At 28.3% G+C, this 24613-nt stretch overlaps 1 protein-coding gene across 3 annotated transcripts in view; it reads left to right on the top strand.

Annotated features, from left to right (window-relative positions):
• LOC107453411 (crossveinless c) overlaps positions 1-24613 on the top strand; it is a 326116-nt gene that overhangs the window by 45315 nt on the left and 256188 nt on the right. For all 3 annotated transcript variants that reach the window (XM_043039800.2, XM_043039814.2, XM_043039807.2), the window contains exon 2: positions 19773-19869. The gene's annotated coding sequence lies outside the window, so the exon portion shown is untranslated. The remainder of the gene's footprint in view (positions 1-19772; positions 19870-24613) is intronic.

Raw genomic sequence — 24613 nt, 5'->3', positions numbered from 1 at the left:
CGGTTTTCTGGAAGAAATAGGTTCTTTCCTGATGAAATCGCAACTCTGCTGAAATTAAAGTTTAATTTAAATCGTAACTTTTAATGTCTTCACATATTTTGCAAAGTTCAATATTTATGCTTATATTTCCTTCTTTCTTAAATTATCTTTCTCTGCTGATTTTATTCGTGTTGTTTCAATAAGTTATAAGTAGGATATCTTTGTGAAGTAATCCTCAATGGTTATAAATTTCACAATTTCAATATGATTTTTACAAATGCAATAAATCTTAATTGCTAATGTCAAAGATTAATCTTTGTCTTTGTGTTTAACTGATTCCTAATCATAATTACTTCCTAGAGGTGACGTTTGCAGTTGGTGGTAATTTCTGATACATTCAACTGTAAGCTATGATTGATAAGCTGTTTTGAAATTTGACGATTGATTATTAGCCTTGAAATTCTACCATATTACTTACGATTTACAAAACGAAAATATTATTTCATAAATAAAAATAAATATAAAAAAAAAACTTTGCAATTTCCGATCTATTTAGGTAATGATAGGGTAAAACTTATTATTTTTGCTTGGAAAAGTAAATGATTTGAAATATCAATTTTAGAATTTTTTTTTTCATGATTAAATTCGTTAATAAAATCTAGATTCGTCGAAATAAAGTTATGTTTACTCATAGAAAGAATGTTTTTGTGCCTGATTTCGTAACTTAAAATATCGTTTGTTCTAATTAATTAGCATATTTTATATCATTTTCTCTGACCACCAAGATTGAGTCCTATTTAAAGATCCGATCATAAAACCAAAAGTTATTCAGGGAAGTCCTTTTTTTTCCGTACTGTACGTAAGTTTTGGAGTATCAACCTCTGTTTGTGATATCAGTATCGTAGGCATATGTATTTAGTTTAGAACATGACTGCATATTTTACACAAAAGTGATGGAATGGTAAATTCCTGTGCTAAATTTTTATATCATGTAAATTTAATCATAAATCTCTTTAAGTCCTTAGCTGTTAGGACTTGTGCTTCATTATGCAAATTACTCTTAAAGAACATGCTGTAAAAAGCTAAGATTTATTTAAAAAAGCTATACACATTTAGTGCCGCAAATTAATATATTTAACTGAGAATACAACATAAAAATAAATACATTTGTTTCTTTTTTTACGGAAACAATAAGCTTTCTTATTGAAACTTAACTCTTTTTTGTCAATTACTTAAAAAAAAATAAGGTCAAAAAATTAAACAGGTCGAAAAAGTTATACACATTTTAAAAAGTCAAAAAAGTTATACACATTTAAAAAAGTCAAAAAAGTTATACACATTTAGTGCCTCAAATTAATATATTTAAGTGAGAATAACATAAAAATAAATACAGTTGTTTCTTTTTTTACTGAAAACAATAAGCTTTCTTATTGAAACTTAACTCTTTTTAGTCAATTACCTAAAAAAAGTAAGGTCAAAAAAGTTATACACATTTGAAAAAGTCAAAGAAGTTATACACACTTAGTGCCTCAAATTGATATATTTAAGTGAGAATAACATAAAAATAAATACATTTGTTTCTTTTTTTACGGAAACAATAAGCTTTCTCATTGAAACTTAACTCTTTTTAGTCAATTACCTAAAAAATGTAAGGTCAAAAAAGTTATACACATTTGAAAAAATCAAAAAAGTTATACACATTTAGTGCCTCAAATTAATATATTTAAATGAGAATAACATAAAAATAAATACATTTGTTTCTTTTTTTACGGAAACAATAAGCTTTCTTATTGAAACTTAACTTTTTTAGGCGATTACCATTGACAAAAAGTGCTTGTTTAATTGCCTGTGTTTAATCATAAAAAATAGCTTTATATACTGATTTGTTAGGTTGCATAATGTTAACTTAAAATAACATTATCTAAAAAACGTGTTCGCTTGCGCGTAACAACTGTTTATCTGTGGCATTTCTTTTATAATGTAAATGCAACCGTAAATCTCTTACGTCCTTGGCTGTAAAGACTGTACTTCATTATGCAAGTTGGTTGTAAAGAAGACGCTGAACACAGCAAGATTTACGACTTTACTTCCGTAATTTTAAAGACGATGTGTTTTCTTTTTATTTCTTCAGTATAATTTTAACGTTTTAATTATTGATGACGACTTCAATCAGATGATAGCCTGATTTGATTTATCAACATAAAATTATGCATTGTGCTTTGACTGAAGTCTCAGTTTAGTGATAATATTATTTGCATTTCAAATATTATGGGCTTTCTTCTTTGTTTTGAATTTTTACATTCTTAGGTTCGTTGTACTAATAAATTAAAGAAGAAAAACTCATTTTTATATTGTGTTTGTAAACAAAATAAAAATATTAAAAAATGCGGTTTGTTTTATTTTTTACTTGAACTAATAAAAGAAATATGACGAATTAATATTGAAGTAGGCGGAATTGAAGTAGGCGGAATTAAAAACATCAGAATTAGTTTTGTGGAAACTTGAAAGTGTTTCTTATAATCGTCTTCCAACTCCCCACTATTTCTTTCGGAAATCAAACAAGTTTCGATGAGTTTTTATCCAGCTTTTTTAATAGTGATTCGTCAGATTTCGATTGCGTTTTTCTTCCCCCCCCCAACTCAAATATAGATTTTCGTTTCCCATTCTGCATATCTTTTTTATTCTGGCAAGGATTCTAAAAATATATATTAAAAGCAGTGATTTGATACCTTGTATATACTTACATAAATTTTTCGCCTTAACAGTAAAAAAATAATTGGTAATTTTTAGAAATACAAACACGTAAAAATATTTTTAACGCAGTATCCTTTGACGCAATATTTTTTAAATATCCTTTGACGCAGATCGGTCAGGGGTGTCCTTTTTATAGATTTTTTTCTGACTCTCTCATTTAAAGCGAAAATATATTTTGATCATTTTTGATATGAAACGTCTAATAATTACTAAAATAATTTGTTACATTATCGGAATTACATTTGTACCAAAATACAAAATCGAAGAAAGTGGTTTGAAGAATTTATTTTTTCATTCTTATTCAAAAAAGTTTTGTTAATTTTGTTGTTTATTTTGTTAATTGATTAAATTTCAATGATGAATAACTGTTTCTCCTATATCTAAATAACTGCATATAAGTGTAAATTTGAAATTATCGTTTGGAAGTGTGCCGTGTTTGGAAGATTTGACCTTTAAGGCAGTAAGAGACACCTGTGTTTCATGCTATATTTCATAACCATAAATTGTTAAAATGCTAAATATTATATTTTTACTTATTTTGACCTAAATTAATAACAAAATAATGAAAAAATTATGAAAATTATCTTTACATAAATTCTGCGTTAAAGGGTTGATGTCTTTTAGTTTGCGAAAACGGATTCTTGACAAAACTTATCTTTTGAATAACGGAGTCAATTATGCATTTCCTTTATAATTTTAAAACTGAAACTTCTTTAAAAACATGGTTTTGGGTTCTTTTGCACAAAAACAGAGCCTTATTTTCACATACTCATAAAATTATAAGATTTTTCACAATTTCACAAAAAAACATTTTTTTAAAGTGGGAAATCACCCCTGATGATCATATTAGAAAAATTTACATAATTAAATTCTTTATTTAATCTAATTTGTTGTCGTTGTTGTTCTTAATGCCAATATCATCAAGCCTACGTATCGAAACCAAGCGAAATTGAGGCAGAAGGTGCGTTTCTTGTTTTATAGTGGCGCCATCTATGGCCAAGAATACGACTTCAGCCACACACGTCACAGCCCGTTTTATAAGGAGGACCTATTCACACATCCATTCATTCATCCACAGATCGTAATTTTTACCTGAACTAGCAATCTCCAATTCAGTACCCCCAAAAGTTTGATTTGTTATGGGAACATGGAGAACTTTGTGACTCGACAGATTTAACGTGCACCAGTCACCATTTACTACACGGGGAGCTTTCGACTTCGGGGATCGAACTCATCCCGTCCTAATGTAATTTATATCATTATGATATGAATATAATCACTATTTTATAAATATAATGTTATAAAACTTTCGTTTCATTTAATAACATCGAAATTTGTAATTCTTTAATATTTATTTAGTTTTTATTTTCTTATACATAAGTAAGGAATTCTAATCTCTGACTGAGATAATGTTTTTTAAGCTGAGTCATTGCTATCGGGACTTACAAAAATAAATTGAAGCATTTTGCTTTTTTAACCCTCTGTAAAGAGTTGTTACTGTATTTAAAGTTTTCTTTAGGTTTTCACAGATTTGGAGTAAATTCTTTTCAAAATGTCAAAAATGTTATTTTAAAGCTTCAAATTCATATAATACAATCTTATGTATTTCTTTTATTTGCTATATAACAGGGGATTAGATTTTTCTCAATTTTTGTATCACCAATTTATTATTTCCTGAACTATATTTCGGACAATGAAAAAATTTCTTCCCCAGAGAAACGAACAAAATTTTTTGTGTATGAAGAGATGTTACATAGGGTGTTAATAACAGATTATATGTCGGGAAACGTTAGAATCTTCACTTAACACAGCAAGAGCGCAAAAAAGCTTAAATCCTAAATTATCTGAGCGGTCATGGAACTCTATTCTTCTAATAAAAAGAAAAAAAAACTATTTTAATGTCATATTTTTTGTATATAACACTTAGGTAAAAAAATAGAAATCCACACCTAGGTGCAGTTTCATTAGCATTTCTTCTTTGAATTTCCCCGCTGGTTTCCCACTGATTTTGCTGGGTTACAGATTATCTACACCCCGCCAGGCGGGAATGTGCGAAAAGGCTAAAAATTTCTTTGGTAACCGTGTCTAAATCCAGCCATATATATGGAAGCTTTTTGCGCCCTGTCGAGATACTTGTCATGGTCTTAAAATATTGAGAAAGGGGAAATTTATTTTCCAGCTTCTTGGACAGCTATCCTTGTACATTTGTCAGTTGTTTGTCCACCAATTGCTTTTATTTACACCGACATCTGAACCGTAACCTCGTAGTCTTGTTGGTGATGCTTTGCATGCTTCCTTTTAGAGGTGAGTTAATGTTACTATAAATGTGGGCGAACGTGAAATTGGTGATATGTATTCCTTCTTGATTGTTTTATGATCTGCCTAAAGGCGAACGAATAAATTTCAGTTAACCTAGAATCTAGTTTCTTTAAGTGTTACCTATGCACGTGCATTTTTTTTGCATTATATTTATCTTTCTGTGAAAGCTGTGATAATTGGCATATTTCTTAACAGTGGCGAAGAATGTTTCAAGTGTTGCGCATATCAATAAAATTAGTTATCTCTCGATATTTTGGTGACATTTATTCCTTCTTTAGATCTTCTAAGATTCTTTTCAAGATTAGGTATTTCTTCTTCTATATTCTTCTTTACTGATATGTAACTCTTCTATATTCTTCTTTAGTGATATGTTACTCTTCCATATTCTTCTTTGGTGATATGTAACTCTTCTATATTCTTAAGTTATATGTATTCTTTCTATATTCTTCTTTGAAGATATCTAATCTTCCTATATTCTTCTTTGATCATATGTATTCTTTCTATATTTTTCTTTGGTGTTATGTATTTCTTTTATATTCTTGTTTGGTGACATTTATTCTTTCCATATTTTTCTTTAGTGATGTGTATTCTTTCTATATTCTTCTTTGGTGATATGTATTCCTAGTATATGCTTCTTTGGTGACTTGTATTTCTTTTATATTCTACTTTGCTATGTATTCCTTCTAGTCTTTTTCGGTTACATGTATTTCTTCTTTATGCTAAGGCCTGCGTGGTGTACACTGCTCAAATTTAAAATAGGAATCTCTTAATAACTTCTGATTGTCACTTATTGTGTAATCTGAATGGTTCGAAGACTTAAATATGCTAATTTCTTGTGCAGATGATATTTTATATTTTAAGTTACGAAATCAGACACAAAAACGTACTTTCTCCATGCGTTTTTTTTTCTCCATTCATTTAGATTCTTCATCCTCAAAATATGGGATTTGCCTCAATCTATAAAATATGATCATTAGAGAAAGGTTAAAAGTTTTTAATTTCCTTCTTTTCTCGCTGAATGGTATCAAAATATTCATATTTCTAGATGTTTCTCTCTCAAAAACTATTCGACCACTACCTTTCAAATTTTGGAATTGTGTCATTAAAATAAATAATTGAAAAATATAAATAGTTTTAAAAATTTATTTTTTATTTTATATAAATCTAATGTCTTTTTTTCCTCCACATTTTTACGTTTCTAGCAGTGAGGTTTTAATAGTAACGTAGTGACCTGCCCTTTTTAAGAATAGTTCTAAAAATCACTGTCCCATACAATTTTTTTTTATGTCATATACTGCTTCCCAGAGTAGTTTAACTTTTTTTTAAAAATAAAAAAAAAATAAAAAAATGACTTGAAAATTATAAATGTAACAGCACTTATTAAGCGTTTAGTAGACAAGGTGGCATTTTCTTATTTTTATTTTATGTCTGATTTGAAAGTAGTTTTTCTCAGGTTCATAGGATTCACGATAAGGTTGATAAATTTTGTATTTATTAATTAAATTGTATTTCACAAATATTTAAATAAAATAATCCAAAGTGTTTGGGCAATATCGTGTTAAGCCAAACTTTTGCAAAATAGACATTTTAACCTTATACATTTTTCTTAATGTTGTTTACATGTTTCCACAATTTCCACTAAACGCATCAGAATACACATAAACATATTTTTTATTTGGAATTTAGGGTGTTTTGCATCAAAAAATCTCTTAAAATATCGTTCTTAAAAATATTTTAAAAATGTGACTTATCATTATACTACCTGAAGCTTTTTAGTTGTAAGAATATGTTTTTTTCCTAATTTTACGTACCGCTAATCAAGTTTTTAATTATATATTTGTTGTTTTACGCTTTATATGATGTTTTACTTTTTTCGTTTTTATTATTGTTATTATTTCATTCAAAGAATTTTGATTTCACGATTTTTTAGTAATTTTCCAATTTATTTAATGGCATTATTATTAATATAAATGTACAATATGTAAATGAAAAGTTGTGATATGGGTATGACGAGTTAAATTACTTCAAATTAAAACATAACCATTGGTACCTTTTTCAGTAACTAATTCTCAGCTATCAGTACCTCCATTTATATTTCCGATGAAGCTGTTTCTTAAGTCCACGTATTTGAAATAAAATAATTATAATCATAAGATGTGAAGAATTTAAACCATCTGGGCAAAGAACATATTTGCGTCCTTGACCTATGATCAACAGGACTATGATCTACAGGAAACACTTTTACAGGATATTTTCTAATAATTTTCCGATTCATTTCATGACTATTTTATTAATGTAAATAGGCAATATGTAGATGAAAAATTTCGTGTTGAGAAATACTGGTTAAATGACTTCAAATTAAAACATTTCCCTTAGTGACTTTTTCAGTAACGAATTCACAGCTATCAATACCTCCATTTATATTTCTGATGAAGCTGTCCCTGTATTGCAATGTATTTAAAATAAAATAATTATAACGATAAGACGTGAAGAATTTGAACCATTTGGGCAAATGACATATTTGTGTCCTTGATCTATGATCTACAGGAAACATTTTTACAGGATTTTTTCTAGTAATTTTCCAATTCATTTCATGACCATATTGTTAATATAAATATACAACATGTAGATAATAACTTTTGTTTTGAGAATCACGGTTAAATTACTTCAATTAAAACATAACCAACCCTTGGTACCTTTTTCAGTAACGAATTACCAGCTATCAATATCTCCATTTATATTTCTGATGAAGTTGTCCCTTTACTGCAAGTATTTAAAATAAAATAATTATAATGGTAAGGCGTGAAGAATTTGAACCATCCGTGCAAATGACATATTTGTGTCCTTGACCTATGATCTACAGGAAACATTTTTGCAGGATTTTTTTCTAGTAATTTTCCAATTCATTTCATGACAATATTAATATAAATATTCAATACGTAGATGAAAATCTGATTTGAGAATAACGGGTTAAATGACTTCAAATGAAAACATAACCATTGGTGCCTTTTTCAGTAACGAATTCACAGCTATCAATATCTCCATTTATATTTCTAATGAAGCTGTTCCTTTAGTTCACGTATTTAAAATTAAATAATTATAATGATAAGACGTGAAGAATTTGAACCATCTGTGCAAATGACATATTTGTGTCCTTGACCTATGATCTACAGGCGTATCTGTAAAAATGATCCGATTTCATCCTACTTTCAAAGACATTTAATTTGATTCCGCCTCTTCAAGAAAGATGTTGTTCATCCTCGATTTTATTCATTGAAGTCGAATTCTATTGAGTAGAATTACAATTCTAAACAATTCTTTAATTCAATTGACCTTTTAAAATGAACCTTAGGCGAACTTAATTGCGGCTGCTTGTTTCGGGAAAATTATATACATTAAGGTAATTGATAGTTGTTAATTCACTTCGAATTGTTGATCAAGCGTCGATTAATTGATGGGTTAAAGTAGATCATTTTACGTGAATTACATAGAAATTTAAATTTATAATTAATGGGGACTCCTTTTTTTATTGGTTTATTTAATTTTATGAAAGAGAAATTGGACACTGGGTGGGACGGCACACCTGTAATTTTGCCGAAAATAAACATTCTTTTTAATTTCTGACTCTTTCGGTTTGGGTAATCATGGCACTATACTTATCGCTGTAGCTTATTTTAGTCACAGGTTTTTATAAATTTATATGACAAAAATTCACAAAATCATGATACACTATAAGCCCTTAATTCACTGTTTGCGATTTTAAAAAACATCTTTGAAAATTTTAATTTCGGACTCTTCCACCGGTTTGGGTAATCATGGCACCATACTTATCGCTGTAGCTTATTTTAGTCGCAGGTTCTTATAAATTTATATGACACAAATTCGCAAAATTACGATACGCTACTATCAAATTATTTATACATTTTGTCTTCTTAAAAATATGTCCTTTCTGAATGCATATAGGGAGCATTCTTAAATTTATAATATTGTACCTAAGTAATAAAATTGTGAGAAATATTTCGGTAAAAATTGTTCCTCCCCAAAGTTTTTGCACCTACAAAAATAAAATGAAATAAGAAAATAAATAAAAAATAACTAATTCTATTCAATAAAATAATTTAATAAAAAAATAATTGAATAAATAAATTTTCTTTTCAGTAAATATTTACCTTAAAATCTTAATTTTCTTCAACAAGGCACGGTTTTTGCAAATTGAATATTTTTCAATTATTTTATAGATGATCGCATTCTAACTATAAAATAACATTAATATGTATTAAGGATCATCCAATAATTTAGGCATTCTCTTACCCTCTTGTTTATTTATTTATAAATTTATCTATTTATTTATTTATTTATTTTTTGAAAAATAGAGGGAGGGGGTAGAAAGAAATGTGACATATGACTATAGATTACATTTGACAGATATTCAGATTAGTTACAACACAACTAATAAATTCCTTATAGAAAAAAACACACTTTTTATGAATTTTCTTGTCAGCCTCTTAATAACTAAATGTTCTTTTATTATTAATTATTTTTATGACTTATATAAACTAATGTCAAATTTTTTCCATTGCAAAAAACAATATCGTTTGTATAAATAAATAAAAAGAACGAGAGCTTTAAAAATCTGACTTTATTTTCTCTGTAACCTTCAATTTTACATTGAAGGTCATTACATTGAACATTCGAGGGAAGCAATTAAAGATCCTCTGATTTAAATGGAATGCAAGAAACAAATTTAGATTTTCTTCAAAGGATTGATTTGGTAAACTTTTCCGTTACTACAAATTTGACCCATGACTGAAGATTACATTTGGTAGACATTCAGATCAGTTCCAACTAATAAATTCCTTCTATATTTTCATGCCAACCTCTTAATAACTGAATGTCCTTTTTTATTATTAATTATTTTACATGGCTTAGATAAACTAATGTCAAATTTTCTTCATTACAAAAAACAATATCGTTTGTATAAATTAAAAAAAAGAACGAGAGCTTTAAAAATCTGACTCTATTTTCTCTGTAACCTTCAATTTTACATTGAAGGTCAATATTACATTGAACATTCGTGGGAAGCAATTGAAAATCCTCTTTATATTTTCTTGAAAAGATTTTGATTTGGTAAACTTTTCCGTTACTACAAATGTGACCCATGACTTAAGATAACATTTGACAGATATTCAGATTAGTTACAACTAATAAATTCCATATATATTTTCTTGTCAACCTCTTAATAACTGAATGTTCTTTTTATTATTATTTATTAAATATGACTTACATAAACTAATATAAAATTCTTTCCTTAATAAAAAATATCGTTTGTATGGATTTAAAAAAAAGAACGTTTAAAACGGGAGCTTTAAAAATCTGACTCTATTTTCTCTGTAACCTAATATAAAATTCTTTCCTTAATAAAAAATATCGTTTGTATGGATTTAAAAAAAAAAAAAACGTTTAAAACGGGAGCTTTAAAAATCTGACTCTATTTTCACTGTAACCTTCAATTTTACATCTACACAGCCCCACCTATTCTTTGAGATACGCAGATGATGATGCCCCAAACGAATGCTTTCTGTCACGTCAGTTGCTCGAACAGGGTTCGATTGTAAAGACCATTTCAGTTAAAAAAAATCTTATCTTTTCTTTTTCTTCATCTTTCTTTTTATCTTTAGCTGTTATCAGTTCGCTTCTCAACATCAGCGGCTGTTTTATTCTGTCGTAATATGAGCACCAAAACTTCTTGCTCACTCATATTATCTTATCACTGTTTCTACTGTTCTATAACTTTCCATTTGGACACAACTTTAGATTCGAATCTTTATGAATCTTGTCTTAAGGCATTTACTACTACTATAAGGGCAACGCAATGCTTTCTGCTGATATTTCAATTCATGTTTTCAAAGGAAGGGAATATTTATTACTTCTGATAGTAACATAGAGATGTAATTTTACAATTTATTTTAATATGTTTATTCAAATTGAATGTGGAATTTTAAGATTTCGCCAGATATGTAAGCTAAACCTATCATTGTTATTTGCCAAACTTTTCTTATCCCCCACGCAGTAGAGAACCGGGTTTGATTCCCATTACTGGCATATCGCTTAGTATTTACGTAAAGGTAAACATGATTAACAAATACTGAAAGTGACTGCACTTGCATATACTATAAAAATGACCATGCATTCCGAAGTTTCGGATTTTAATGAACTTTGTAGACATTTACTACTGTGCAACGCAACACCTTGCACAGATCATTTTACTTATGTAAGATGACTTCGTTAATTAAATTAAGCATTATAAATAACTCCTGAAATAACTAGTTGTCGACAAGTAGCTAGTTGTCGTTAGGTAAATCAGGATGGTTAAAGCTCCACAATTTCTTGACCAACGGCATGAGGATCAACACTATGGTCAGCATTGTGTACTGGTTTTTTTTCTTCCCTAAGAAACTGGTACTCAACGATTTTAAGCCTCCACCATACACATAATACTGATCCTATTTAATGGCTATTTAGAATCTTAACCACAAAGTGGACCTGTATTTTTATAATTCAATTTTTCATTCAAACAAAAAATGGTATTTTATGATTAATCTGAAAAGCATAAACTAAATCCACCCTTTATATTTATTATGCATACATCTATCGCTTAGAGATTCGGGTTCATTTCTATTGCAGACTTGTTGCATAGCATTTACGTATTAATAAACACGAGTGAACAAACAAATGATAGTTACTACAAATGCTGTGTTAAATATTGAATGACCATGCATTCAGATAGCAATGATCTTTCGTTCAATATTTTTATGAGTTAAGTGTTGTGTATTAAGTTTGTTTCATTCTTTAAATAAACATATTTAAAGTTTGCTGCCCTTTTTTAACACTTCAGTATGAACAATTTTTGTCTATCTCCTGCTCTTCTAACAAATATATTGCGTGGTTCGGATCATTAAAAAATCCTATATGTGCTCTTCAGTAGGTAAACTCTAGTAACTTCCATATTACATCAAGTCATGGCTTCTATATTAGAGTTATGATTTATGAAGTATTAAATTTACTTTTTGTATTGTTTCCTCAGTGTAGCTTGTTTTCTGTCTTTTACCTTGGACAAGTTTATAGCGCTGTTTAACTGGATTATCTTGATTGTATAATATTTCTTTTGTGCTTTTAAATATGAACCCAAATTGCAAAAACTTAGGGCACAATATTTGGCAGATTTTGATCTCTAAGAAAATGTTAGTTCTATAAATTTTTGCGTATTCACTTATTTTAGCAACTTTTTAAGCCTCCGTTCAGTGAAAACATATTCCATTGACTTCTCAAATTCAAGTTTGTTAAAATGTCTCTGTAATATATATAAAATCTGTATATGGTTTATTTGGATAGTGATTATTTCAAGATTTCTTTGTAATAATTTTGCTAATGACAACTATTCAATATTTGTTCAGTTTATTTAAACAATTTCAAATAGCTGTAACTCAAAATAGTGAAAGTGAACTACATTTTTTAAAATATTTGCTTTGACAGCATCTGTAAATTTGAAATGAAAATAAAATGTCTTAAAAATGGTTTATTTGGATTGATTTTTTTAAGATATCTTTGTAATAATTTTTCTAATGACAAGCTATTCAATATTTGACGAATTCAATTCAACAAATTCAAATTACTGTAACTCAAAATAATGAAAATGAACTATACGTTTTAAAATATTTGCGTTAACAGTATCTGTTAAGTTGAAATGAAAATAGAGTTTCTTGAAAACGGTTTATTTGAATAGTGATTACTTCAAGATTGCTTTTTCATACTTTTTCCAATGATAAGCTATTCAATATTTAATATATACTCGATTATTTTATTATTAGCTTTATCACTGTCTTATCAATCGTGCTGTATTCTTGAATAATTATGACCTTCAAACTTTGCTTTTAAGGAATGATTAATAATTCTGTGAGTTATATTCCATTTAAATAGTATTTATATATCTTTACCTACTTATCAAGGCATGTATTTTTTTCTTGAAGTACAACAGTTTATTAAGTCAGCAAACTTGTTTAATTTTTCTTTCGTAAAATAATGAATGATTTTTAGGAAATGTTCGTGACATATATTCCTCGACTAAATAATATAAATAGTGATATTAGTTTTTTCTCAAGGGCACATGGGTCATTTTCTAAGAATACTAACTGTACATTCTCTTGCCTGTAAAAGCTTACCTTTTTTTTATTGGAGTAATAGAAGTAGCCGGTTTTTCCATGCCTATTAAAAAGGATGGACTAATGAGAAAGCAAATGGACTTTTTCTGCTCTTGTTCAAGCTTTTATGTCACTAATTTCACTGAAAGTTATAACTATAAGGTAGAGAAGATAATGATGTTGACTATATAAAAGTAGGCTTATTATGGCAATAAATCTAAAGGCCATGTTTTGTTTTCATTCTTGGGAATTTTTCCTACGTGCTATAAAGAATTGGGATTATTTTTATTCAAATCTAAGGAATAATATCATTTATTTGTCGTAAAATTCCTTGACCATTTTCTGCTAAGTTTGAGTTGAAATTTTATTATTTCTTCTAGGAGCTGTTTTTTAGACATAACTTAAAATGGCTTTTAAATAAATAGACATAACTTGAAATGTACGTTAAAAAAACTTGCAATTGTACAGAGTGCGTCTTTTTAATGTTAAACAATGAAACCACGTTACTTTTGAGAACCCTGCATACCAAACCAATGTGAAGACTCGCTTTGATTATCATCATAATTCAACCAGTAGCACAGCTAAGAAGGGTTTTTGCGAGTTCCTTTATTTCCCAACTTTTTTTAAAGATATTGTAATGGGGAATATTACTTTATTATAAAAAATTTTTTATGAACAAAAATGCTTCAAGACAACAAAAATTTATCCTAAAATTCAGGAAGGAAAGAGGGCTTTATAGGTCCATAAAAATTTGGTAGCTTTCTTCCATAAAAATTTTGATTTCATCTAACGCATCTGGTTAGTACTTTCCATAATTTTTACTGATATTCTGGTAGTGGTAAAATGAAGAGATACTATCGAATGTATGAAAAAATTAAAAAAGAAAATATTTTCCTTTCAATAAAAAAGGAAAGAAAAAAAAAGACTGAAGAGGTTAAATGTTTATGAAAAGTTCAAAATGATTTCATATTTTTCTGCTTATATATTTTCAATTCTTTGACTCTGATGATCATCTATCGGAAATCAATTTTCGTATCAAACAGAAGCTACTAAATAATAATAGGATCTTATTTCTACTTACTGTTCTTCGATCTACTCATATATCAATCCGTTAGAGGGCAAAAAGATTTATTTCAGTTCTGAGAAAACAATTTTCGAAAATTTTGTTCTGATTTTTAACCTTTTACAAAAAACGACATTTCCTCAATCGTAAACATTCCGTATTCTGAAAAAGGAAGTCATTTTTTGTATTAAAGCTGTAAATATTTACTTGACATTTAAAAATATTTAACACTTTAGATGATACAGGACGTGTTTGTCAAATTTATTTACTAACCAATGTAGTTTAACTATTTTTCCTTTAATTTATAGCATTTATCGAATAATTTTGTTATGAAATCCACTTTGTAACTATGAAAGTTTGAGATAAAAGGCAATACTGAGAGAAATATGGTTTAATACAAGTAATCAATTGCTTGTAATCAAGATTACATGTAATTGCGATCACAATTTATTAAAACATTTCTATATATAACAATATATATTGGAACTATGAAAATTTGATCTAAATTGTAATATTGATCTTAATTGACTTGACTTGATTACAAGTAATCAATTACTTGTAATCAAGTCAAAACTGCTTGTAATTGTGATTGCATGTAAGCAAGAATACACATGTGTTTACGATAAAACGTTATCATAATTACGTGTGATAGTAGATCATTATAACTGATAATCGTAGCTAATAAATATTTTAATCATGTTTACAATTGTAATCGTAAGGCATGTTTGCTTGTAATCACGCTTGCAAGTAATTGATTGCTTTGCGTTAATAGTTAATAAAATTGTCACGATTTTTATCACAATTACAAGTAATTAATTACTTGTAATTGATAAAAAAATACCCTTACATGTGCCAGCTATAATTTATTGTAAAATAAGTTAGCAAGTAATTAATTACTTCTATTCTAACACTGTTACGTACTGTGATTAACATTTTGGTACAAAGTGTTCTATTTGACTACGGTTATTTCATAAGTTTTTAAAATATAAACTTATTTTTTTACCATTTTACTAGTATATTTAGTTATTTTTTTTTTAAAGACGAAATATCCTCAATTTTATGGATGAAAATTACATTTTTGGATTAAGCGTTATTTAATTTTAGAAGCAATTTAAAAAAAATTTATTTAAGCAAATTCATCGTAATACATTTTTTTGATTGATCCTAAGAAGCAGTTTTATCCAATTTTTACATCTCATACAATGAATTAAATTATTTTTTTACAAACAATAGGATGGTAATATTTGCTTAATGCTTAACTGAGTTTGACACACCTGCTGAAAAACACGAAAACTTTACTAAGGTCATGGTCTTCTTGTATCTAATGGGTTATAAAGATGGCTAAATTAACCCACAGCATGTTAACATTCAAAATTGGACGAAATTATTACAATTTCCGCATGCAACCAGTTTGACAGAAACCACTGACATATGATACCCATTTCCTCAAGATTAAATCTTCTTACCTTAGAAACTTTCTGATTAAGATAGTGAAAAAAAAGTGGTAATTTAGTTTTTCTCATTTTTAAAATAAGTGATTAAGAGGTAATGGGACACTGACGAAAATATAATTTCAATTATTTATTCAATTCTAAATGTTTTTATTCTTATGTCCTTAGTATTCTACTGAGTGACCTTGGTTTCGAGGAAAGTGTTGGGACCTTGACCTTTCGCCTTATGCACAATTGAATGTTTTTTTTTTCTTCTGTACTTTCCTTTATGGGTTTAAACAGTTTAAATAGCTTAGGTACATTAGGGTATTTACTAGAAAATGATATTTGCAATGTATAATAAGGTGATTTTGTAAAATAACAAGATATTAAACGTCAAAAGCTTTGTTTTCTTGGCATGTCCTTTTCCCCCTTCATTTATAGCATATCATATGCTAATAGGGTGCAAAATGAAAAATATTCAATGATTGCTGTTTTGTTCACAATGCATTTGTTATGAAAAAGCTGGTAAATTGTATTTCGAAATTAATTTTTTTTTTAATATATTCTCATTGAATGGTTGTTATGAAAATATAAATATTATGGTTGCATTCTATTATAGTCTGTTATAAATAAACTTAGATAATGACTAGTTATTCTGATATATTTAATGAGGCAGACAAAAGTTTTTATGATATTTAATGGAATTGTAAAGTGTTTTGAACTAGTTTTAATCTTAAATTCATTCCAATTAGTTTTAATTGTAGATTACAATTTACAATTTCGTTAGATTACAATTAGACAATTACAAAATACAATTTCTGTTAGATTACAATTTCGAAGTATTCAAAACACTCCAAACATTCTCTTAGAAACACAGGAGTAGGTTAAACCATAACAGTGTCCAAATTTGTTGCAATCTTACAATTGCGCTAAATTAATTCACATTAACGTTTTTTTTTTTAGTGTTTAATAAATTCCAAAATTTCTTTTATGAATATAGGAGTGGGTTAACCATTATATATTGTCTAAATTCCCAGCAACCTTTATATAGTGATATGTTAATTCACATTAACGTTCTTTTAAGTGTTCAATACACACCAAAAATTTTTTTATAATAGTGTGTCTCAATATAGGAGTAATGTAGGAGTGTGTCTCAACCATAATAATGTTCAAATTAATAACAACCTTAATATAGTCCTAAGTTGATACACGTTAACGTTGTTTTTAGTGTTCAATACACTCCAAAAATTTTCTTATAGGAATGTGTCTCAATATAGGTGTAATATAGGAGTGTGTCTCAACCTTAATATAGTCCTAATTGTTCAAATTTATAACAACCATAATATAGTCCTAAGTTGATACGCATTAACTTTCTTAAACTTAATTACAGGGTACATTAGTTCAACATAAATTGGAACATGGCTCAATTTAAAGTCTTATTAAGGTTGAACCATATTATGATTTAACGTTGAACCGATTTTTTTCAAAGTTTATTTTTGATTTATATTCTTAACGTAATGTTTTCTCTAACACTTTCAAATTCATAGGTTGGCGTTCCTTTAAAACAACGTGGTTCAATTTAACATATTATTAAGGTTGCCGAAAATATGCACCATATTATAATTCAACGTTGAACCTATTTTTTTTAATGTATTTTTCAATTATATTCTTGTAATAATATTTCCTTTAACACTTTTAAATAAATTATTGACGTTTGTCTCAAACTACATGGTTATTAAGGTTGCAACAAATTTGCACCGTATTACAGTTCGAAGTAATGATTGTGGTTCTAAGCGCTGCACTGATTATTATTATTTATTTATTTATTTACTTTTTTTTTCTTTTTTTTGAGAGTGCATATTTCTTTTAGATTTTTTTTCTCCCTAAAGTTTTGTTTCCTACTTTAAAGATCCTGATTGACTTTTGTTTTGTTCTATACACTTTTAGAATCATATTATAAATATAAACGAGATTTTGGAAGTTAGAATTTGAAATTAATAGAAATCTTAACTAATTTTGACAGACAATTGCTTTAAAATTGCTAGCGTTATATTAAATTTTTGGAGAGTCATAAAATTGTTACGGAATTCAACTAAGATCGATTTAATTTATCAGGATAAGATTGAAATTTATTAAGATTGATTGTTTTAACATTACCAGCTTAGTTTCGGAAAATTCCTCAACTACACTTTGATTATTAATATTTCAGACTCAAGGAATTTTTTTTTTCAGTTATTAGAAATATTTTTCTTTTTTCATTTAGGATTATTTTTCAAATGTTAAAAAACTAAGTTAAGTAAATTTTAAAATCAAAGTAAAAAAGTGTGTTTCTCGAATAATATTATTCTAAGTAGTTTTGTTTTTTATTAGTAAATTAATAATTTCTTTTGAAAGTTCTCAGATTGTTTATAAAACGAGGTGTTTTTGCAATTCCCATTGATGACGTGGCTATAATAACATTAAATGCATATTTAGGACTGTTTTTGTTAATATTAATGATACGGATACGAATTTGTGGATAAAATAGGAATAACTATTGAAGCGTGACCATTTTTCTTTGTTTTTAGAAGAATATTTTTGCTGACAACACATATGAGTATTATCTTATGAAGAGGTAAAAATGTTTACATTACCTAATTAACATTTACTTTAGCATATAAAATCAAAATCAAAGCGTTCATTTCACGAATCATATTATTTTAAGTAGTTTTGTTTTTTACTAGCAAATTGATAATTTCTTTTGAAATGTCTCAAAATTTTTTTAAAAAACGAAGTGTTTTTGGAATTTAAATTGGTGACATGGCAATTAACAATATTAAATGTACCCAAAGAACTGTTTTCATTAATATGAATAGTGCAGATACGAATATGTAGATAAAATAGGGATATCTTTTAAAGATTAATATTTTCCCCTTATATGGAGAAGAATACTTTTACTGGTGACACATAAGCATAATACATACTGTAGAGGTAAAAATATTTACATTATCAATATAACATTTATATTGATATAATCAAATATATCCATGGAATCTGGCTTTATTAATGTAAATGTGATAACGTTATGTAGATAGAATACGAATCTAGTGATAATTCTTCCTCGCATGTGATTGAATTTAGTTACTGGTGACAGATTTAATATTGTAAAAGGAAAAATATTAACATTGTCAAATTACCATTAACATTATTAAATGCATACATCGAACTGTTTTAAATAATGTGAAACCTTTGCAGGTCTAATATATCTGACGGATCAAAATTAACATTATTAAAATTATACATTGAACTGTTTTAAATAATGTGAAACCTCTGCAAGTCTAAGATATCTGAAGGATCAAAATTAACATTATTAAAATTACACATTGAACTGTTTCAAATAATGTGAAACCTTTGCAGGTCTAAGATATCTGAAGGATCAAAATTAACATTATTAAAATTATACATTGAACTGTTTTAAATAATGCGAAACCTTTGCAGGTCTAAGATATCTGAAGGTTTTAATGATAAAATCGAGTAATCCTAAGTTTTTTCTAATCAATGTAATTACTTTCTCAGGACTTTTTTTTAAGTGTGGTATGCCCCATTTAACAGTGGCAACTAGGTGGCTCTATTTTTTCTTGAACCAAATTGCGAAGAAAAAAAAACCTATTTCCTTTACTATAAAGCATTTTTTCATTGCTTTCTCTTCTTAGTGGTATAGTACGATATCTGTTTAAGGGTAATAACTTTTCCTTCTATGGTGTTGAATTCTGGCGCTGATGACAGATTTAATATTGTAGAGGGAAAAATATGGTGTACTATTCGTTTGGAGATACTCAAGTTTTGTGAGCGAGAAAAAAAATCCTTTTTTTCTTCTTCTTTTTTTTTATTCTTGTTGTATCTCATATCTTCCTTTTTTTCACTTTAACTTTCAGTTACATCGAAACATAAATTACTGGCAATTGAGGGGATTAGATATTTTTTTTCTGCCTTACGATATGGTTACAATTGTTGCCTTTTTTTATAACGATTCTTTTTAAATTTCAGATTTTACTGCTATTGGATAAGTGAATGTCTTATTGATTGGTCGGATAATTCAAGATGAGAACGACTCTAAAGAATTTTCTAAATATCCATCACAAAAGTAAGTTTTTTTGCTATGCAATTTTCATATTTCTTCCAGGGGTCGTTCAAGTATTGCGTAAGCATATTTTTAGCAATTTTAGACTCTCCCTCCCCCTTGTAAGCAAGTAAAAGCAAATGACCTCTTTAATGCTTACGTAAAAACCACACGTAGTTGCAACCCCACCTCCGGTTTTTGTTTTACTAATAATCTAATTTTAGGATTAATTCAAATAATAGATTTAATTTCGCATTATGAAGTTACTTTATAATTTATTTTATAAACTTTTAATTAAAATATTCTTTAAGAGCCTTTTGATTTTTTTTTCTAATCTCTTGACCCCTAAAACTCTTCGAAGGGAATTTCTCCAATTTTTCCTCTCCCCAAATTGAATTTCCATTCCAAATTTTCCATGTTTAATTTTTTTGTTATATTTTTAATTTGATGTTTTCAATAAAAATTGGAATTATGAGATTTTAACGTCTTATGTAAGCATAGCTCCTCCTCCTCCCATTCCCTTGTCTACAAAAAATAAGCAAATGACAAATCTTCTCCCTGCGTTAAAAGCTTACGACGTATTATTTGAACAGCCCCTAAGCTGTGTTATTAATGTTATATTAATGTTATTGTTTACTTATGTAACGTAGAAGTGTAAGAACGGAAAAACTTAGATTCCTTATGTTAAATACAAAAAAAATCTATGATAACTTAAGCAATAATAATTAATTTTTAATGCAGTCACAAATTCGAAAAAAATTATGAAATTCATAGCACTATTTCATAAAATACACTGAATATTAACAAAATCGCTGTTAAAAATTTGCTCCAGTTATTTATTTTCACCGAAATTTGTTGTTCTGTAAAGGATTAACGTAGTAATACAAAATCTCCCGAATTTCCCGATAACATTGGTAATGTCAAATATTCTTGATTCCTCCAAAATACTGCAATGTGGAATATCTCGATCGATTTGGAAACGTTGGTAGTGTTCGATATCTTGATTCCTTCAATGACGTTTTTAATGCAAAATATTCCAATCCTTCTGATAATATGGTGCGTAGCGTTTTTAAAAAGTGCTTAAAGGTGCTTATTTTCCATTTTCGTCTTTTAAAAGCCCTTAAATGTACTTTTTTCATTGGGTGTTTTTAAAAAGTGCTTAATTTTCCCTCTTCGAAAATGAGAATTTTTTCTTTACCATGTCGATTTTCACCAGATATTATGCAGAAGCGTGTTTTTCACATTGTTGTATTAAACGTTTTCACATTTCATTCAACCACAATCTATTTCGTCGTACCATCGTCCATAGCTTATGAAAGCGCCAATCATTTTGCACGTTTGATGAAATACTTGCGAGTCCGGATGTGCGTATACTGAGCTGGGTTCGGTGAGATTATTGCTCTCTCATGTGCAGCTCTGCTGCAATGTGCGAGATTTGCAATTTCAGGCTTCATTTTCCAGGCTCTGAAATCGAACCAAAAATCTCTCGATCTTTTTATGGCGGCTAATATAAATAATTTTGCTGAGTCTGTCAGAAACTAGTTATTTTATCATGGTCATATGTAAAGTCTTTGAAAATTCTTTTGCATTTTGTTAATATATATAGTGCTTAAAAATATTTTTTGAGTGCTTACAAAGTACTTAAAAGGGGCTTATTTTTTGTTGAAAGATTTGACTACGCACCCTGGATAATGTAGGCAATGTTAAATATTTCGGTTACCTCCTAAAGCCTAACGTAATTTATTCAAAATTAACCATCGGAATGTTAAGCGTTTAAGTAAATTTGAATAGAATCTTTCCTCCTCCATTGCAACACATAAGAAAAACGTGTAAATTATGCAGAAAAGCAGCCAAGTGAAATGGTCGAAAAACTTCAGGTTAAATGTTCAATAGGTTAATAGTGAGATAGAATTCGATATGCATTAGTAAAATCTAAATCTGCATGTTTGTTACCCATATGTATTTTTTCTTGAATTCAATTTTCCGGAGAACTTCATTGTTTTCAAAACCTTCCTGGATCTGAAATATTTACTTTCAATATCCGTATATTTTCGTTTTTTTAAGTGCCTGACATAAAGAAATAAAAAAAAAAATCTTTGATGCGGGTCTCAAATATGCGAATGTGAATATAAACATAAAATAAATGACACTTGGTAAACACAGAAAGAGGAAATATTTTCCCTCTTTAATATTTTTTTCAATTTCCTGTGCTGTATGCGTGTATTTCTCGAAAAAGAGGGACGCGCATCAGTGACAATATGCCCGGATGTGCATGCATAAAAAAAAAGCCATCCAGAGGACTTCTTCAATAAATGCGCCATGTGTGGAAAAAAAATGCATTAAATTATACATCACCTCTCGAGTCCCTATAAAGCACTAATTGGAGTTTCATTTTCTTTTTTTTCTTTTTCTCTTCATCGCCAATTTAATCCTGTGTAGGGGTGATTCATAATTCATTCTTTGTACTGCTACTTCCTGCAGCAGTAACAATAAATTCTTGAATCCATTACAGTCTTTTCAGCTTAGTGATCTAATTATGAAAATTATGGTGTTCCTTTTTGAATGAAGCAAAACCACCAGTGGCATTTTTGTTGTGTGGAGGTGTGTACTTTCTCTCAGGTTGGTCTGTCAACTGAAACTGGCCTTTATTGTGATGATATAAGCTGTTAATATTTTTTCCATCAAGCATGTTGATTAAGTTTCTGCTGGTAGATTATAGATTAAGAAAATAAATAAATAATTATGTGATAATTATAATATGTATATAATATGTATTAATAATTTAAAACTAATTTGAATATGTCTCGATGGGTTTTGTATCTAAATAAGTAATTAATTATTCTTGTTGAAATTATCGACCATTATGGGCAGGGTGCGTAGCGTTTTTAAAAAGTGCTTAAAGGTGCTTGCTTATTTTAGATTTTTGCTTTTTAAAAATCATGTGCAACTCGGTTGCGTTTTGCAAGAGATTCCCGATTTCTGGTTTTTCTTCCTCTGAAATCCAACCGAAAAATCTCTCTATCTTTTTATAGTGGTTAATGTTATCAAGAACGAGAGTTCTTTGGCAAAATTGAGTTATTTCATCATAATCATGTAAAGTCTTTGAAAATTATTTTGCATTTTGCTAATGTAGTGCTTAAAAGTATTTTTGAGTGATAAAAAAATTTTTAGATTTTGAAAAATACTTAAAAGGTGCTTATTTTTTTTTTTTTTTTTGAAATATTTAGCTACGTACCCTGATGGATGGGTATTCATCCGGCATATTATTTATGATATTGGTTTAATAATCAAATTAATATTCAAAATAAACACCGTCGTATAAAGTACTCAAAATAAACACCGTGGCGCCATTATGAAAAGGATAAAGTAATGGAAAATTGAAATTTGAAAACTTTATTTATTTTCATCTGTATTGTCTCCGATGATTGAAGAATAAAAAATTAGGTTTTGCTCACAAATTATTTAACTAAACATTTTCTTACTAAACATACTTATCCTTACTCACTAGCTATACGTTCTTTAACTGATTTTGTGATTCAAGTTTAACATGTAAAACGTTTTATTTTTTAGGACATAATCAAGTAACAAAAAGTAATACTTGTCGAATTATTGAATATTATTCAGACGCAAATGCTACTTAGGTAGTAAAAAATCCACAGTCATAAACGGAATTGGGATTTGATTCAAATATTCGTCGGGACAGCCTTGAAATATTTTCTTAGTTTTCTTCTACATGCAACGTTATTTTATGTTTTTGCTTTCAAAAAACTTATATGAAGGCAGCTTTACTCCGCTAGCTGTAACAATTGAATTCCCTAGTATTAGATTTTAAATTACAAATTTACCGAAGTGAAAGTTATTACCCTAAATAAATTTCCTTAGGCGGATTTTTTGTTAAAACACAATGCCATGTATCTCCCCCCTCCCAAAAAAAAGTACTAATTTTAGCATCACATAGGTCACAACACAAAATGCTTTGAAAAACGAACGACGCATGGAATTTTCATAGAAGCATTGAAAAAGCTTTGAATACTTGAGATGGTTGTGTGCCGTGCGTCACATCAAGATGTGACGCACAGAGCATGCGCAATGAAAACAGAACTGTGCAATTAATAAAAGCAAAGGATTTTCAATACTTTGAAAGTCACAGAAATGCATGTGATTAACTCTATCTAAGCAACAGGGAATAACTTATATAATATTATCGGAAAGGAATGAAAATGATACCTTGTGACACTTTCATTTTATTTATTTATTTTTGTTCGTAAAGGCTTCTTTCCGTTTTGCTCTCATTGAATAAAATATTATAACACCATCCTATATAGCACCATTGTTCATATATTGTGAGATTCCTGCATTACAGAACTTCTAATGTATACATGATAGCAAAGCAAGTTAATTAAATAAACGTTGTGAAAAAAAATATTATAATTACTTGACCGTGTTGTCCTTGATTAAAACATTCTTGGATGTTACTTCATGTATTTTCATTATTTTATGTATAATGACCATATTATGAAAACAGGTAAGTTATTGCTTCATATAGGATGAAAACTTGTCCTTAGCTGATACGCAGCTTTTTTTTCTTATCCCTGATTAAAATACACAGAATGTTCTAGTTCTGAAATTATGTAAAATGATAATAATGCTAAAAATTAAAATAATCTGTTTTCTAATATCTGATTTTTATTTTATAATAAAAGTCGGTAAAAATATCTATCAGCTGATTTTGCTACACGAGTGTTTGTTAGCGGGAAAAATATTCTTA

Source organism: Parasteatoda tepidariorum, chromosome X2, assembly GCF_043381705.1.
Source record: "Parasteatoda tepidariorum isolate YZ-2023 chromosome X2, CAS_Ptep_4.0, whole genome shotgun sequence".
Taxonomy (NCBI): Eukaryota; Metazoa; Arthropoda; class Arachnida; order Araneae; family Theridiidae; genus Parasteatoda; species Parasteatoda tepidariorum.
Note: the sequence above shows the minus strand (reverse complement) of the source record. Positions and strands in the feature narration are given on the sequence as shown.